The 13,927-nt window shown below is 49.8% G+C and overlaps 1 long non-coding RNA gene across 4 annotated transcripts in view; it reads right to left on the reverse strand.

The window, feature by feature from the left end:
* Positions 1-4,401, reverse strand: part of LOC149365261 (uncharacterized) — a 44,201-nt gene extending 39,800 nt beyond the window's left edge. For all 4 annotated transcript variants that reach the window (XR_016282555.1, XR_016282553.1, XR_016282552.1 and 1 more), the window contains exon 1: positions 2,638-4,401. This is a non-coding gene — a long non-coding RNA (uncharacterized LOC149365261). The remainder of the gene's footprint in view (positions 1-2,637) is intronic.
* Positions 4,402-13,927: the final 9,526 nt, after the last annotated feature.

A 13,927-nucleotide genomic window follows, 5' to 3' on the forward strand; every position in this document is an offset into this window, starting at 1 on the left:
CAATATCAAAGAGAAATGTAAACAGCATAACAACACTGATTAAAATCCATCTATGCTCAGAATTTCTTTGGTCCTACACCCATTTGAACCGGTTTGCTCCGGAGCCGAACCCGGGAAATTGAACCCAAAAAAATTCTGGCGCGACGCTCTGCTCAGTACACATTGAAGTTGTATGCTAAGGTCAAAATTATCCGGAGCCCTGTTTCCCTTTGTTCCCTGTTATCCCTTAGTCATGCATGCTGCGCGAAGGGATAACAACGTTGATAAACGCATGTCTGTAGTACAACTGGTTTATTTCCAGCACCAAGCACTAAGACATTTTCGCGTCGGCAGAAGATGAAAAAACTCAGAGTTCCGGCATTGTGCTGATGAAAAAGTGATCTGATCGACAAGGCCACACGTGTGCCTGCAAGTTGACCGGAAGGTCATTTGCAGCCCATCTCGTCATCAAGAGTAAGCGTAAGCATGAAATGCATTGCAAGAAAAGAGTAGCACATCCGACATTGAACGCTACAGTAGATGCATGGAGGCAGCTACACACCGGTAAGCCAGTCTTCACCTGCTTCTGTTCTTCTGAGTCCATGGCAGGCAGATGGCTCTCAACAATCACAAAGTGAACAAGGGAAGGGAAAGCGTCGGGGTGCTTGCCAATGTTTCGACAAGAGGACGTGTCTTTGTCTGCCTTCATCACAGACAAGTTTTCATAATTCCTTCAACCACTTTATTTTTCCTTTGGGCAGACCTCAGGCAGTATACAAATTTAAGCTTCAGGAACTAGGCATGCAAGTGAGCAAACAACAGACAAATTAGCCCAGAGCAGCCACACAAAAATGAGTTCCCTAACCACACTATAACACTATTGTTCTACTATGTTTTCCTCTCACCTTCTACAAAATAAGCCATCAACATTAAATGGCTTGTGTTCTTGGTTTGCTCTTGCTATGCACGAAGTGTCATTTAATAGTCATGCACAAGCTGCCACAATGAATCTGCATGAAAACAGCCCAAGCCATTGCTCTTCTGGCCAACTGTAGCAGGTCTTACAAAACCAAAATGTAAGGTCAAGCAAACAGGATTTGTGAAACAAATTGTAGCAAGCAGCCTGCCTTTATACAGAAAAGCATGAAGTGAAAAAAAAACAGCATCAGCCATGAGCAGTGCTTACTAAAACTTTAGAAGTTGAGCAGACCAGCAGGCCTCCGGAAGCCACTTTTTAACAGCATGTGCCCCAAAAGAAATGCATAAAGTGAAGCAGGGACAATGCCACCTGTGCACGGTGCAATGCTTTACCAAAAAATTTAAGGAGCCCTGCCTGCAAAGGGGTCCTTACATCATCAAGCAGCCAGCTCACATACAGAGCAGCACCACCGAGTAGACTACCTCAGTTCAGGAGCTCTCAATCACAATGAAACAAAAGCTTGGCAAGTCCATGCAGTAATGCACCCAGATTGTCCAGATTCCCTCAGCTCCTTTATTTTTCCTCTGGGTTCATAACTACCTCCAGGCCTAAGGCAGAGCACAAAGCTTACATAAGCTTTTAGCAACTTGGCATATAACAGGGCAAAACAGCAGATGAACTGTCTCAGAGCAGCCCTGCACAGATCAACTGAAATCAGGCAATCATAGTTAATCGACAAAGTATCCATATTTTCACCATGACCTGCCACAAAACAAGCTATCAACAATATACTGCTTGAGTTCATTCTTGGCTTGCTTGGTTTATGCATGCAGTCACGGGATTTCAAGGAACCTATACAACTTTCGCTTCCTGATTACTTATAAATCGTAAATTACCAAGTTTAACGTCCCGAAGCGACACATGGGCAACGAGGGACGATGCAGTGGAGGGCTCCGGTTTAATTTGGGCTAGGGGTTCTTTAACGTGCCCTGACTTCGCATAGCACACGGGTGTTTCTGTACTCCGACTTTATCGACATACGGCCGCCGCGGGCGGCATCGAAAAACCCGCGACCTTAGGATCGGAGGCGATACGCAAAGCCACAAAGCCACGACCACGGGTTTCATGATCACTACATGATAATGAACACTATTCCATTCCGCAACTGTACCAAAGCCTTCTTACACGATCATTGATGGCAATCATGGCAGGTTAATTGGAACACTGAAGAGGCCAGAATGGCAAACAAAATCCTGCCAGAATGCAAACGAGCAGACCCCAAGCAATGTACGGAAAAATTCGCGCCTTTCCTACCAGTGTTTACAAGGCTTTGAAGCTATGTCACGTTGCCAGCACAAATGATAACACTTGATTTTAATAGGGTTCAAACCTATTAGCAGCCTTGGCAAATAAAGCAGCTAGGTCACAGAGGACGCTAAATATGTGAGAGCGACCTGTACCCATTTAACGAAAGCTCGAACACATGCAAACGCAATGTTTTAACACATCCGTTACACTTTGGTATGTAAACCACTGGCTGATGCTGCTTTGTGATTTGCAAACCCGCAACGTTTTAATACATCTAGTGTTACACTTTTTTACTTAAAGCATTGACTGATACTGCTTTGTGATTTGCAAACCAAAGCAGCGACACACAGGCCGACGGTTCAATCAGGCGCATTAGCGTCCGCAGTAAGGGTGATTCTTTCAACACTTAAGAGAAATGGAAGGTGACTTACTCTTGCGGAAAACGGGGTCCACATTTCAACACAGCGCTCGTAGTAAAAGATATCGCGGGAAAACTGCTAACAGCAGCGTGATGTGACGCGGGAAACAAAGAGCACAGAGAAACGTTCGAAACGTTCGGTTCAGCGGTTCAGCAGCGTTCACTTCGCGCGCGTAGCAAGCAGCCGTTAGCGACTGCAGCGCCAAATGGCTAAATAAAGTACTAATTTGTTATTATAATACTAAATTCAAAACGTTCAAAATAAACAAAGCAACAGCATAAAAACAATTAACAAAATGTACCTTCATACTTTCATTTTTCACTAAGCACTTACGGACTGTAGAAAGATTTATTTTCACTTCAAACTGTTAAAGCCACTGATCTCCACTAGATCGACTAGGTGTCTGCCAGTTGGTTATATTAACTCTATGGTGTCTGTCATAGAGCTATTATGTGTCTGCAATGCATGCCGCATTCCCTTCCTCCATAAGGGTGAACTTCTGGTCTGCTTCCTATTTTTTTATAGGAGCCTCTATGCTAGAAACGGGAACACTATTCCCGCCATGGAGGAAAGTTATTTCCTTCCTCTATGATTCCCGCTTTCCGAAGCGGGCGCTAGCGAAGCACCGGAAGATAACGGCATGTCCCAAAACTCCGGTGTCTGTTGTGTAATTGAATCGATGAAAGTGTCACGTCTTTCGCCCTTTCATTTTCAGTTTTGTTGTGCTTGTGTAATGTCTGCTGTTATATAAAAAAATAAGCAAGCTGAACACGAGAAATGTGGCCACTGAGCACCCTGTAATTTCAAAGAAACCGAAGAAAACAGCCATGTAGGTCTCACGTACCTTACCGCGGCAAAGGGATATACGGGCATAAATCACTACGTTCTTGCCAGGTTCTTGTCTTCCGAGCGTAAAGGACCAGTGGTGGAATGACAATGAGGGTAAGGTCATCTTAACACCGAATTTTTCAGCAGCAAAGAAAAGGTGAACGATGATGGAAATCCTGACATTCGCCCCTCGAAGAACCGCTCGAGTTGCAGGCGGCCGATGTCTCGTCCTCTCGTCTCATCGATGGCGGCTTGTGTTTATTGCTATAAGATGGCATTTACTTTCCACACATGCTTTTATCTTGGCCTAACAGCAACGTTTCAGCTGCACAGCGCGTGAGAAACGACTGACGGCTCAGTGGTTATGGCGCTCGGCTGCTGAGTGCTGACCCGAAAGACGCGTGCTCGATCCCGGGCGCAGCGGTAGATTATCGATGGAGTCGAAATTCTAGAGACCCGTACTGTGCGATGTCAGTGCACGTTAAAGAACCCCAAGTGGCCGAAATTTACGGAGACCTTGCCTATACGGCTGGCACGTTAAACCTCCATCAACCATGCATGCATGCATAAACCGATGAAGACACGACTGACAAGCGCTGTTAGGAATCAACTGCACCAAGCATCACAAATAAAAGCCCACTCGTGGCATAATATTGGTACATCGAAAAAGCAGTACCATACCTTTCGGACGCTCTTATGTGAACCAGCAGAACACGGTCGGCAGCTCAACCGAGTAGCCGCGCCCTTGCGCAGGTTCGGTCGACACATGATTCGGTAACGGGGTCACTGCAAAGTCGGCTGCCTAGAGAAGGTTTCCACCTATTATTTCTTAAATCTATACCCCACTAATGGTATAACTTGGGCTTAGAGCGCGGGAACGTCATCATCATCATAATCATGCAACCTGACTAAGCCGACTGCAGTGCAAAGGCCTCTCCTTTGCCAGTTGCGGCCACCGTATCCACGCAAACTTCTTAATCTCATACGCCCACCTAACTTTCTGCCCCCCCCCCCCCTGCTACGCTCGCCTTCTCTTGGAATCCTATCCATTACCCTTAAGGACCAGCGGTTATCTTGCCTTCGCGTTACATGCCCTGCCCAAGCCCATTTCTTCCTCTTGATTTCGACAAGGATGTCGACCTCACCCACTCCGCCCGTTTCCGATCTCTTAATGTTACACCTATCATTTTTCTTTCCATAGCTCGTTAAGCTGAACCCTCTTCGTAAGTCTCTCTGTTCCTGCTCCATAGATGAGTACCGTTAAGATACAGCTGTTGTATAATTTTCTCTTGAGGGATACTGGTAAACTGCCATTCATGATCTGAGAGACCCTGCCATATGCGCTCCACCCTATTCTTATCCTTCTGGTTATTTCCCTCTCATGATCCGGATCAGCGGTCACTACCTGCCCGAAGTAGACATATTCCTTAACTATACTTCCAGCACCTCGATCGCTACCAATTGCGACCAATTGCACCTCGCTACCAATTCCCTTGCTAGACGGTTGAACATTACTTTGGTTTTCTGCACACCAAAGTAATGTTCAAAGCAACGGGACGACGCAGAGCTGAGCGGACGAGGCTCCGTATATGCACTGCTTTGCGCGCGACGACCAGCCGCCTACTATAGTGCCGTTCCATTGCAATGCAATGGACCCTCATTTTTGAAACGTGTTTCCCGAAGACTTTGCTGGTCTCCTCATGCAGTTGAGGGCGCAACAGGTAGGCATTGTCATAGAAAAAGACGAGAGCGGCGAAAAGACGAAATGCCAAGTGGAAAACGAAAACGAACTGAAATAGATATGTTTAAAGTATTTAAACAAAAATATTTGGCAGAGGCTTAGCTTGGTTAAGCCCGGTAAGTTGCGAAAGCAATACCCCTGGCTGCGCCGGGTTTGGCTGGTGGTGTGTCTTGGTAGTGCTCTTAGTAAAGCTTATGTTTATCAAAGTTTTGCCCATTTGTTTTACATGGCATTATACTCACCACACGAGGGCCCCCACGTGCTGGTGTGCCTCGGTAACGCCAAAACGAGCGGCTGACGCTAACGGATGTTTGTCTAGAAGTTTCCCTCTTCTTTCACTCCCACTTCCGCCCTTCCTGTACGGTGCGGTTCGGTGGTGGTGGTGACAAACATTTTTAATACTCAGAGAGTTTGGGGATCAGAAGACCCCGCTACATGGTCGGTATCCTTAGTCCGGGGTACCGCACGACGAGGCCCCGTCTCGCGCCCGCTTTACTAGAGCCCTTTGGGACTCCAGTGTGGAGCAGTTGAGGAGGGCAGTCTCCCATGCCTCTCGGGTGGGGTTGGGGGAAGGGGGAAGGTGAGGATTCTGAGTACATCCTCATCTCTCCACAGTACATCTCTCCACAGTGCGGGCAGCGCCCATCTGTGTTCGGGTCGAAGTGTTTTGCTATGGCAGGACAGAGAAGAGTTCCTGTCTGCAGGCGGGGTCCACCGAGATGACAGAGAATTTCCTTTCCTCAAAAAGCGTTGCGTTCAAAGGGCAAGGCATCGCGCCGAAAGGGGTGGTGGCGTTCCTCCCTTCCTGTGGTTCGGGTGTCCACCGAGATGACAGAGAATTACTGCACCATGCCTTGCTCTTTTCCGCACCACTTTGACTGCCTCTGTGGCACTGGTGACGTCACCACTGGATGACGTCATACATAATTAAGAACGAATTACTAATTAATGACAATTACTAATTGATGCCTAATATTAATTAACTGCTAATTAATGACGCTTAAGCTTCGCCTTTGAGAGTGGAACGCGACAGCGTGTTGTAGCGCTGCCAGGGAGTCCACGGAACGCCACCACCCGTTCGGCGCGATGCCTTGCCCTTTGAACGCAACGCTTTTTGAGGAAAGGAAATGGCGCAATAATTCTCTGTCATCTCGGTGGACACCTGAACCGCACCGTACAGGAAGGGGGGAAGTGGGAGTGAAAGAAGAAAGAGGAGCCGTAATGAAGAAAATGAAAATTGTATTTGAGGAAAGTAAATTACGCAGTAACTGTCTCACATATCTCGGTGGACACCCGTCATACGTTTGTAGAGGAAGGGAGGAAGTGGGAGTGAAAGAAGAAAGAGGGGCCGTAATGAAGAAAACGAAAACTGTATTTGAGGAAAGGAAATTACGCAGTTAACTGTTTCACACTCGCTCCTCGCGCATGCGCAGTTGCGGCTCTCCGAGGCTCCGCGAAATCGCTCACACCTAGCGTAGTGTTGCTTCCACAACAAAATTGCCGACGATTACGTTGCTTCCTAATGCGAAATTTGAGCGCAGCTCATCAGCTGTTTCAGCGCTTCGACAGACTTAGGCAAATAATTCAAGCAAGACATGTATGTACAGTCAGGCCGGAATGAAACGCGAACAGCGCATGTCAGGAAAACAAAATATTTTACCTGCCTACTTTCAGCTGTAGTGTGCAGCTAGCCTGATTCATGTGTCTGGATAAAGGGTCTGCCGAAGGGCATAATCGTAAATAGGTTGTAAAGGAATATTTCGCTGCAAAGTAGAAATGTATGACATATGCGTGTTCGCGTTTCATTCCGGCCTGACTGTACAATTACAGACAACGTTATTTTTCACTCATATTCCTTCTTAGAGAAACACTCCACTAACAGTTCTTGATTATCATGATTATATGCTCGACTTTATGCACCAATGCCTAGTTCTCAAAGACGAGGTCTGTGCAACTATTTCGCGAGGTTGTCATAGCCGTGGGAGGCGTTACGAGCGAGAGGAACGGGATGTTCTCCCGCAAAAGTGGTATGAAATTCCTGTTTTTCTTATGGGGGTTATTCTTGTGATAACGATCAAAGGGCTAGAAGCAGTTGTCGCTCTCTAGCACCAGCGCGCCAGCCCTAGCAGTCAGAGCTGTGACCCCCAACCCGCGGTGCGGTAAGTCGCAACCACGGCGGGTTCGGGCCAGAGGGGACAAACACGAGTATGCTACTCGGATGAGCGTTTATTGCTCCCGAGCAATACAATGCAGCAGCAACAATACAACCGCCGTAACGAGGGAGAGTGTTCCGCTCGCGTACGGGGGTGAAAAACACAAAGGAAAGAACGCACGCAAAAATTTGGGGGAAGAAGGTTCCGCTCACCTCGCGTGGTTCCTCGCTCACGGCCCGCGGCGGTCAAGTCACACGCGGTGGCCGGGCGATAAGGGCAGCGGCCTCCGTGGCAGATCTCTGATCTGTGCGTGTGCACGGCTCCCGCCAGAAGACGAGCGAGCCTCGGAAGGAACGCGCCTTCTCCCAGGCTGTGGAGAGGAGGTCTCTCCCTTGTAAGAGGGGAAAGAGGGAAAGTCTCCGCGGCCGCGTCGCGGCGGGGAGCGAAAGGAAGTGGGGGTGGCGTTAGTGCCCTCCCTCACAAAACCTCCCGAACGGCGCGCGCATAACGGCGCGCGCATAACATCGCGTGATAATTACGCGCGGCCGTTACAATGGGGCAGGGGATTCATGTGTATCCCCACAGTCTTTATGTGTACATTAAAGTCCCCACCCACCCTGCCACCTTGGCAGGTGGCCGTTAATAGGGGCATTTATTTTTACGTACACTGGCTACACTAGTGTAGCAAGTGTATCATGAAATTATGAAACACTCCGGAGCCCTCCACTACGGCGTCTCTCATAGCCTTAGTCGCTTTGGGACGGTAAACCCCATAAACCAACCAACCAAACACTGGCTACACTAGTGTAGCCAGTGTAGGTAAAAAAAAATGGCAGAGGCTTAGCTTGGTTAAGCCCGGTAGGTTGCGAAAGCAAACGAGGCCTTGGTCGAAACACCTTACATATACACATCCACACGTAATCTTCTCTCAGAGAGAGGAAGGGAAGGAGAGAGAGAGAGAGCAGCAGCGGCGTGGTTACCTTGGGACTGCGGTGACAAGCCGAGCTGGTCTCCAGTTTTCTCTCCGCTTGGTGTGACGTCACCACAGCGAGCGCCTCCTCGCGGCTGGCGGCTGAGGCCGTGAAGCGACAATGTGTCTTCACCAGACCTTAGTTTGCGAGGCTCCTAAGTAGGGCTCCCTTAGGCCTGCGTGCCGGGGGGTCCAAAAGGAGTCTCATTTCGGTGGAAATAAACGTTTTGATGATGATGATGACTCCTCGCGGCTGCGTTGCGCAGCAGATGCGTGGCGAGCCGTGGTTACCCTGGGACCGCGCCGACGAGCCGAGCTGGTCTCCAGTTTTTCCTCCACTCGGTGTGACGTCACTACGGGGGTCGTCTAAAGGTCAAACGTGGTTACCGCCGGGACCACGCTGACGGCTCTAAACCTAGCGTAGTATTGCTTTCGCAATCAAAAATGGCCCTAATGGTTGATCGCGAGAGTTCGCTCGCCGTTGTCAGCGCTAACGCACGCAGCCTACATCTCTCTTCCATCACCCCACCTACCTATAAGCGCGATTCAGGCGTCCACTGACCCCGGGAGCCAGTTATGCGCATCGCAGTGTTAAACGTTGTCTACGCCAACGCCAATGAACACAATGAACGCCGACGGCCTATGGCTTCAGCGCCGCGTTTCTGGCATTGCGTTGCCAATGCCTGCAGCCCACACCTCTCTGCCATCACCCCGCGTACCTATAAGCGCGATTCAGGCGTCCATTGACCCATGGAGCCAGTTATGCGCACTATGACTTCAGCCCTATAGCGCCGCGTTTCTGGCACAATGTTGTCAATGTCAACGCATGCAGCGCACATACGTCACTATACCGCCTCCCGCCGCGGTGGCTCAGTGGTTAAGGCGCTCGTCCAGGTTCGAACCCGACCGCGGCGGCCGCGTTTCGATGGAGGCGGAACGCGAAATGCGCCCGTGTGCTGTGCGATGTCAGCGCACGTTAAAGATCCCCAAGTGGCCGAAATTATCACGGAGACCTCCACTACGGTATCTCTCTCTCTCTCTATTTCCTCCTTCACTCCCACCTTCCTCCCTTCCTTGGAACTGCGCGTTCAGGTGTCCACCGATATATGTGAGACTTATACTGCTCCATTTCTTTTCCTCAAAAACCAATTTTACCGCCACGTCCTTAAAGCACGACTTGTGTGTCCGCTGTTCCAAGAGGAAAGTTATGCGCCTTTACTTTGCTTTTCAAGCTCCCGTTCCATTCGTTTCGCAGCTTAAAGCGCGACTAAGGTGTCCGTTGCCAGTTACGACGGACAACGGCGACGCCGCGAAACAAAAAAACGGGCGCCAAGGAGCTGCGCTTAGTGCTGAGGTCCGATTTCATGCACTGCCAAATGCTGACTTCTGGGTCGAGGGGCCGATGCCGGTGGCTTCACTTTCTGGCGCCCATGCTATGCGGGCGCCCGATGCGTCATTCAGCCCCCTAGTGGAGATGAAGCCGCATTATGGCTTTAATGCCGCTTTCTGGAGCGGGCGCTGATGAAGCCACCGGAAGTTGGACGACATGTCCCAGACCTAAAGTTTCTTATACCTAGAGGGAAAGCTGGCGCCCCGCCTATGGGAGTTTGCATGGGGCTCCCTCAAGACTACTGCAGCCTCCATGGGTATAGTTCACTATAACTAAAAGTAACGACATCTCGTCCCTCCTCCTCCTATGCCGGCGCTCCTTCTTTCGGCTCCTCCCGGGCGCCGACGGTGGCGGCACCTAGGTCGGGTGAAGCTAGCAGACGCTCCCAACGCTCGCCCTCTGGCGCGCAGTAGACCGCGCGTGCGTTTTCTGCCTTGGCTTCGCTCGAAATGAGATCATGGCATGGGAGATTAAAAAGTTAGTTACTCAAATAACTGCCCCCAGCAGCGTTGGATTCATTTATCGAAACTTTTTGTACTGCGATCGATTTGATTCGGTGCAAGTGGTGGAAGTGGCGTGCGCGGTCGAGAATATCCTCAGAGTGTTGTTCCTCAATGCTCGCGCTTTGGCGCTCAGTGGACCGCCCGCTTGAATCAACTGTTTGCATTTTCTGCCTTCGATTCAGCCGCAATGCGATCATGTTATGGGTGGTGGTGGTGTGACATTTTTATTCGAACATCCTTTCTATTAGGCGTTCAGTACATCCTGGGCCAAGGCGACGAGGGCACGTTGCAGTCTCAGATCCAGGGAGGCGAGCCAGATGGGCCACGGTGGGGGTGGGGGGAAAGGATAGGCGGGGGACTGGAAGGCTGCGTGGCACTGTGTAAGGCAGTGTTCTATGTCTGCATATGTGTGTGGACAGTTTGGGCACTGAGGTGTGGAAGTGTACCGGTATAGGTAAAGTTTGGCTGGTGTATGTAGGAGATTAAACTGTATTCGGCGAAGAATGCGAGCTTCACGGATCGATAAGGATGGGTGCGGTGGTGGTAAATCAGCTAAATCCAATTTTTGCTGCGCGTAGTATTCGTCGACAGTACGTTTGTAAGCCCTGACCCCCAGCTCCGTCGGTGGGCTCGTCCATGGGATCCCCGGCGCCCGGTGTATAGTTTCGCAGGCAAGCTGGTGAGCCAGCTCATTGCCGGGGATGCCCATGTGACCAGGGATCCACCGAAGGGTCACCGGTCGTGGGCTTAATCCTGAGAGGGCGGCATCTAAGGCCGACCGAGTAGGGAAAGGGAGGGGGCTCTTTCATGGAAGGCACGCAGAGCTGCCTGCGAGTCTGTATAAACAACGTATTGGGGGGCGGGGGGTAGGGTGCATGGGCGTCCGGAAGGGGGGGCAAGGGGGGGCGGTTGCCCCCCCTTGGAATTACGGATATTATTTATGCCCTAGTAGAAAACAACTACAAACCTACCGCTTCCCCCATCCCCAGACATCGGGTGCACCCCCCTGGAAAAAGTTCTGCGGACGCCCTTGGTAGGGTGGCAAAGTGTGTGATGGCATCGGTGATCCCGTGTATTTCTAGGGCGAGCGTGGAGGGTGGGGAGGTGTATGGACCGGTTGTGTGAGTGCTGGTTGTAGAGAGGGAAGGGTGGAGGAAGAAGGCTGCTGTGGAGCCCGCGGTTTCCGTGAGACAGGCGTCTGTGTAGGCCACCGCCGCAGCGTCCAAAGGTGGCTTGTGGTTAAATGCGTATGCTTGGCGGCGAGATTAAAAAATTATAGGTATACTCAAACAACTGCCCTGACCTATGCTGCACTGCTTTATCGGAACTTTTTGAACTGCGATCGCTTTGATTGCGGTGCACACGGTGGAAATAGCATGCGCGAGCGAGCTCGCGGCACAGCAGTGAACACCCTCGGAATATTGTTTTTCGACCGGCGCCTTTTGCCAAATCTTAATCAAAAAGTAACTCCGCCAATAGGAAGTGGTACGACGTACGAATAGACATGCGGCCGAGGCTTTATATGAATGGATGGCGGTGTAATGCTGCCATACTATATTCTCTCAAAAGCCCGTTTGCTCGTGCAATCGGCTCTGCGTAGGTTCCTACTTACCTAAGTTGTAATTTTTTTTTTTATGGCAGGAAAGCTGAGCTGTTATTTCGGAGTTATTATGTATCTCGGACACTTCGCAGGCTAACGTTGAAAGGAACCGACTGACGGTAGTCTCTTACTGTTCGTTTGTAAATACCTAGGTGAATACGATGCCCTAGTTGCGCATTGTTACACGGTTGTGACGAGAAGAATTTAGGGTTAATTGTATGGGTTGAGTAACAGCAATCAAAAAAGGCTTTTGACCGCTGCATCGCGCGCAGCTACAGCGCTTTACGACCCACTCTAATGTTTGTTTAAGTGATTGTCATCTTGGCTCAGCATACGCAATAATGGCTTATAAGAGGACACTGTCTTCAATCGTGTAATTGCCATGCATAATGCGCAGCAGCCTGGACTACAGTGGCTACTGTACCTGGACTGCTGCAGTTCATTAATCGCTTTCGGTCGAAGCAGCGCGAAAAAAATTTGAGCTGAAAAACAAAAACTCACTCAGTCTAGTTCGAAGCAAAACGTTGTCCGTTTAGGAAGTTGCTTCACGCGAAAGTTGAAAACACAAAAAAAAAATGTATGCAACTATGTTTGACGGAGGTCCTCGCATGCATTCTTAAGTATTATCCAAGCAGATATCGAATATTCAAGCGATAGTTCGGTCGCTATTCCTGGGCACAGTAACGACCGATTTTGGTATGAACCCTGCCAGAACAAATACGGTCAGCAGTGCACGCAGCATGAATGCTAGTCCTGCACCGCGAGTAGCATGAACAGCGGGGGCTTCAACAGCAAGAACCACCTCTTTGGAATCGAGTTCGTGTGCGAAGAAGTCCAATTGCAACAAAACAAATACGTCCAGCGATGCGCGCAACATGAAAGCTAGCTAGACCTGCACCGCGAGCCGCGTAAACAGCAGACTTCAAACAAAATGAAGCCCAAGTTCTGAGTCCAGCCCGCGAACTAATCCGACATCAATCACGAATACGCCACGTAACGCGCGCTGCATCAAAGCTACGCCTGCAGAGCCTAGCAGAGCCAGCAGCGTGAACGGCGGGGCTAAGACAACGAAAAGCAAGGCTTTCGTAGCCCGCGAGCGAACGAATCCATCGACAATCATGCCAGACGGCATTAAGTGCGAAGAAAGACTGCAGTCGCTCGCGCTTCACAACAAATCCTCCGGGAAAAAAAAAAAACGCGACTGACAACTGAAGAGCGGCACTCGCATCGTAAAGACAGGGATCCAGCTCATTATCGATGCTTTCCCGGCCGATCCTATGCAGCCAAACCTTTCGGCGAGCCGCATTGCTTTTTGCGGACGGAATGACGAAAAACCTTTACCACTGCCTCCTCGGCTGTTGCACCCGCAAGCGCAACAAAAGCTCGGCGTCGCCGCTGCGCGTAGACACCATCAAAGATGGGTATAGTGAACTAGAATATAAAGATGGGAAAACGCTCCCGCCAAAGCTGTGTTGCGAAATGAAGTCCCGGCAATGGCGCCGGCGTCTGCTGCGGAGCCAAAAAGCGCGCTAACACGTGACCATGGCGCCTCAGCCAATGAGAGGCTCGATTACCCGGCGGTGGTGGTGGTGAAAAACTTTAATAATCAAAGAGAGCTTGAGGGTAAAAAAAAAAAACCCTGCGGCATGGTCGGTATCCTTTGTCCGGGACACCGCACGACGAGGCCCCGTCTCGCGCCCGCCCTACTAGAGCCCTTTGGGACTCCAGTGCGGCGCGCTAGGAGAGGACAAGTGCCGGAAAGTTCAAAGCTTTTCGCTACTTACATGAGCCGATGAGCTACCGACTGCAGAACGACAACTTTTGGCCAGATAGTAATGCAAAAATAAACGCTGTTCGATAATCAAGAATACCTTAGCATTCAATAATCTGTCTATAAATTGCAACAAACGAGCAGAAAAGCATGTAAATGCAAAGTTTGTCCAAAATAATAGATGGCTAGCTCTCCTTTTGACCAAGTATTGAACACTACAGAAACTAATATTTCGTGCTTAACAGACGCACTTATAAACACAAATATGTTTTTAAGAAATGCTGTTGCTTAAACGTTTTAAGAAGTTTTTTATGGCATTTCGGAAAAAAGAAACCTTTTATTGGCG

Source organism: Amblyomma mixtum, chromosome 1, assembly GCF_055824585.1.
Source record: "Amblyomma mixtum isolate Tamu chromosome 1, ASM5582458v1, whole genome shotgun sequence".
Lineage (NCBI taxonomy): Eukaryota > Metazoa > Arthropoda > Arachnida > Ixodida > Ixodidae > Amblyomma > Amblyomma mixtum.